Source organism: Schistocerca piceifrons, chromosome 3 (genome assembly GCF_021461385.2).
Source record: "Schistocerca piceifrons isolate TAMUIC-IGC-003096 chromosome 3, iqSchPice1.1, whole genome shotgun sequence".
NCBI lineage: Eukaryota > Metazoa > Arthropoda > Insecta > Orthoptera > Acrididae > Schistocerca > Schistocerca piceifrons.
In genome coordinates, this window is record NC_060140.1 from 494,830,145 (window position 1) to 494,835,684 (window position 5,540).

Consider the following 5,540-nt stretch of genomic DNA (forward strand, 5'->3'; position numbering starts at 1 on the left):
CCTGTAACGAATATTTGCATCAGAATACAGGGTGATTGTAATTAAGGTTAAACTTCCGAAACACTGTAGAAGTAACACCACTGGTCAGAATGAGGTCAAATTGCCCCAGAATATTAACGGAGAAGGGGTAAAACGTATGGCAGAAGAAAAATATAGTGTGAAAATTGATCAATAGACGGCGCTGTATGTGTCAGAATACGTAAATGAAAACATCTTCATGTGCATGACCCATCGAAGTTGGTATAAACATGCCAGGTACATGGCTTTTCCTTCTTTCACATCTGCAACATTCGCCATGATTGTTTCAGTGCAGGATCGCGCTCTGCTTGTAAAGCTGCATAGGAAGAATGATGACAGTGCACAAGTCACTCTGCAGAAGTTCCAGATACTGAAGGGTTTAAAAAAAGGCATTGGTCCGATGACTGCCATGGGTCTGGAAAAAATGATTCGGATATTCGAGAAGATGGGTTCTTTTGGTGTGAAACCTGGTAGGGGGAGGAAACGAATTGATTCGACATCAGTGGAAGCAGTAGCCACAGCAGTGCAGGAGGAGATGATTGATGGTGTGGAAACGTGTGGTGCACAGAGAATTTCCCAAATATTAGACATACCTGTGAGCATGGTGCTTAAAATTCCATGAAACATCCTTCTTTGTTATCAATTCAAAATAACCCACATGCAGGAGTTGCTTCCTGTTGACATGTCAGCAAGAGAGACCTTTGCTTTAGAATTTCCTGCTCGCATGTAAGGGGACAATGATTAGCCTTGAAAGATTTTGTGGACAGACAAAGCCCACTTCCATCTGACAGGATATGTCAATACACAGAACTGTTGCATATGGGCAATGGAAAATCCACACGCAAATTGACCAACACCACTGAAACCTGAAAAGGTCACTGTGTGGTGTGGATCTATGGCACCATTTATCACAGGGCCGTATTTTTTCAAAGAGACAGGAGCTTCTGATCCTTTACCTGTACTGTCACCGATAAGCACTATGAATGTCCTTTGCGCAACCACGCCATTCCACATCTCCAACAGCGTGGATGTGTGGATGGGGTCATTTTTATGCAAGATGGCGCACCTCCTCACATTGCAAATCCAGTTAAGCAGCTGCTGAAGCGCCATTTCGGAAATTCTAGAATTATCAGCCACCATTTTCCTACAGCCTGGCCACCCCTATCACCTGATCTTAATCTGTGTGACTTCTGGTTGTGGGACTATCTGAAAGATGTTATGTACAATGTTCCGATTGCAAACTTAGATGCACTGAAGGCGCAATACATTCTGAACGTGACCCCAGAAACACTTCTATCAGTTGTAGAACATGCTGTTTCTCGATTACAACTTGCAGAAAAGGGTGGACAGCATACTGAACATGTTTTCTGCCAGTCACACGGAAATTATTAATCCGATTTGATTTTGATTGATGCTTTTTATTGGTTTTTGGTCTCAGGACGATTAAAAACTGATCTGAGTGATGCTTTTCAAGCGGTTTTAGGCCTCAGGACAATTAAAAACCGATTTTTTCCATCTGATGTGATATGACCTTGCCCTGGTGGATGGGCTTACGAAACTAACAGTATCACACCTGTACATCCACGCACACTGAGTAGTACAGTTTGTTTAACATCAGATGTACACCTTAGGCATTGCTGTATGATTCATTTGTCATTTGTAGTCGGCCATTACTAAATTATGACACTTACAGCCCCATGTATTGCTACATTTTTTAACTATTTTTCTTCTACCATTACTTTTCCCCATTCTCTGATAATACTCCGTTGCAATTTGACGTCATTCTGATCATTGTATTATTTCGACAGCGGTTTGGAAGTTTAATTGTAACCACCCTGTATAAGACGGCATTCTGCATTGTAGATAGGGATTCATGTTCTATATGGGAAGTTTCCAAAGAGCAAGAAAATACTCACAGAGACTTTAGCATGGTATTTAGCACTCCACGCCGCACTATTAGCCGCCATGTTTTGTGGAGGCATTCTGCACTCGAGAGAAGGTGTATATAAAGTGTTAGTGAGCTATGCTCAAAGGATATACAGTTTATGGCTATAATTGGCAAACGCTAACAGGTGAAATTTATTTCGTAATTTCTATGGAGGTGATAATTTCATTACACACAATCATGTACCACGCCCCTTTATTTTCCCTGCACCAAATGTTGTGCAGTGTAGTTCAGTTTACTTCACTCTGGTTTCTATGTTGCCTCTCTGTGCTATTCTATCACTTTGGAAGTTTTGCTTTTAGTGTGGTGGCAGTAAAGTGTACTGTTTACCTTTAATTCACTCTTGTTATGTACCCTATACTACAGTAGGGAGTAAATGTTTTGATACAGAAATGTAGGAATCCGCATGTCTCTTACGCACTGCTGCAGGATGTTCCTTTATCAACTTATAAAAAATATTCTGACTCCACTCATCTGTATAATAAATATTTTATTTTAATTACACTGCCACAAAAGATTATGGTTTAGGAAAGTACTGAATGAAAGTGTCATGGAAAACGTAATGACATAGATTTTTAAGTGCATAGCGGACGAAACAGGGAATTTTGATTTAGTTTGCAACGATTTTTCTTGAATTACAGATTCTTTGTTGGTCATAGGGTGAGCTGCTCTTATCTCCTCTATTAAATTATTATAAACACTTGCCTTCTCATCTCAATCGCTGTATACCTTAATTCTCCACAAACACATGGAACAAAATTTGGACAATATTCCGTATAAATTAGCAACAAAAGAAAAAAAATCATTGACATCCTGTGTGACGACATAGTAAAGCTAAAACAGGACTTGATATATCTTCAGTCACTGAACAGTGTTAATACATCGCCAAATAAAAGTTGTGCTGAGTTTAATAGACCTAAGAAGTTCACTCATCGAAAACCAAGCGAATCTGTCGTCCAAGTGCCATTAAATAATCATTTCAGTGTTCTTGAAGAGAATACTCATTTGGTACTGTATTGTCAAATAAAATTGCATCAGAGAAGAAATCCCTTAAGGTAAATATCCACTCAGATAGTCACGGTCATGGATTAGCAAAAATCTTACGTGAAGATCACGATGTTAAAGTTTGCAGTTATGTGAAACTAGGAGCATCCTTGTATGGATTCGGGAAAAACATAAAAGACGGGTCTCTAACAAATATAAATGAATATGCAACAATAGTGGGGGAGCCAACAACGTTTATAAAAATGAATTGTCGAGTCCTGTCCAAAACTTGAAGAGGATACTCGATTCTGATAATAGTAAAGCAATTATAGTTATGGGAATTCCACATAGACATGACCTTACATTTGAATCATGCGTAAACGAAGAAATAACCAAGGCTAATGAACAGTTCGAAAATACATATAAACTGTATCTAAATAATCAGTTTCTATCTGTCGACTTCCTATTTAGAGACAGCTTCATGAGACATGGATTGCACCTTAACAGAAAGGGCAAGAAACTTCTCTGCAGAAAAATTATGGAAATGCTGCCTGTTAGTACCAAAAAAATAAATTACTCGCCTAGAACAGTTCAACCTTCAGTACCTCAGCAAACACCACCATGTGCAACAGCTCAACTTTCCAAAATTACGGTAACAACACAACTCCCAACAGTGGACCCACTATTAATAGCATTAGCAAATTCACCATCATCAGCGAATTCAAGAGAGCCAACACCTGTGGCAGCACTACCAGGATTAATTGCTGACACAACAGAGACTTCACCAAGGGCAGCAAAACCTGAATCAACTCAAGAAAATCACCCTCATCAGAAGTGGTTGCATCAATAAATAATGTTGCTCCAATGATCATTCATGAAATCACTTCAGAATCCGGAATAGACCTTCCAACAATTTCAGAAGAAGAAGAGGGGATATCATCACTCCCACAAGCAGAAGAGGCTTTCCCAGCACCACCTCAGGGAGATATACTGGCATCAAGAATAGTTCCAGAACCAAAAGATGAAGCATCATCAGCACCCAGAGTATCATTTGCAACTGTTGCAGAACCATCAAAGCAGCTAACAGACAAGAAATCTTCAGCAAACCAAGGAGAAGTGCCACCTGCAAGGAGGAGGAGCCAGAGGTCCAAAAAAGCTGCAGTTCGTAGTGAGAATTTTTTATGGTATCATCACAAGGAAAGGAAAATTGTGTCATAGCTACACCTCCAAGTAAGCCTAATGTTAATACTTTAAGAGAGACTATCCCAACCAGCCACCCCAAATCTCCAGCCAGTGCTAATAAATTTGCTGTTTACCATCAGAACATTAAGTAAACTAGATGAACTATCCATTAACATTCTAGATGTTGTTGTTGTGGTCTTCAGTCCTGAGACTGGTTTGATGCAGCTCTCCATGAACATTCTAGATAAGGACTTTATTAATAATGCTGATGTAATCTGTTTTAGTGACCACTTTATGAAACTTGGTTGTGACACACTGCAGCTGAATAACTATAACTTAGCAGTTCTTTACTGTAGACATTCTTTAGATAAGGGTGGAGTGGTGATTTACGTTAAGAACAAAATAGCTTATAGATCTTTAGACTTGAGTCAGTACTGTATTGATCAACATTGTGAGGTTTGTGGAGTTGCAATTTGTACTGATTTCTCTGAAATTACTGTCCTTTCATTTTATAGGGCTCCTGCAGGCAACATTTGTATTTTTCTAAAACAGTTAGAATCGCTGTTAACTCATCTCTTTGCAAAAACAAAAGATATTATAATTGTAGGCGATTTTAATGTTGGCTTCCTTACAGATAATAGGAAATAAATGATTTATCACATTTAATGAACTCTTTTAACTTAACAGCACTGGTGGATTTTCCCACTAGAGTCACAGCTAATTCTACAAGTTGAATTGGCAACGTCTTTTTAGACAGCACTAGAATTCTAAACATAACTGTAAAATGTACATTGAATGGGCTCTCAGACCATGATGGTCAACTTCTTGCAGCTGATAATGTTAGCACTCTTTGTAAGAACCACTCCTGCAGTAAAACTTTCAGAGTAATTAACACACCGTCTAACAATAGCTTCTGTAATTCCCTACAAGAAGTAGACTGGGACCAGACTGAGCTCTTTGACAATGTTAATGACAAGTACAATGCTTTTCTAAATGAATTTATCTGCCTATTCGAAGCGGCCTTTCCTAAAAGGACTGTCAAATCCAAACGCAAAACCTACTCTAATAAAAACTGGCTAACACTGGGCATTAAAACGTGTTGCAGAAGGAAAAGGAATCTGTATGCCTCACTCAAATCCAGTTATACTGTAGAAAAGGAAAAGCATTACAAAATATACTGCTCTATCCTTAAAAAAGTGCTAAGAAGGGCAAAGAGTATTTCTATAAAATGAAAAACTGATGTCTCTAACAACAAAATTAAAACTATATGGGGCACAATAAAAAGGGAAACAGGTAAAATCCCTGCTGCAGAAAACACAATAGAAATTAAAACAAATGATACCGTTCATGACAATGTTGAAATAATCACCGACATTTTTGACAACCACTTTCTGGCGTCAGCAATACAAAC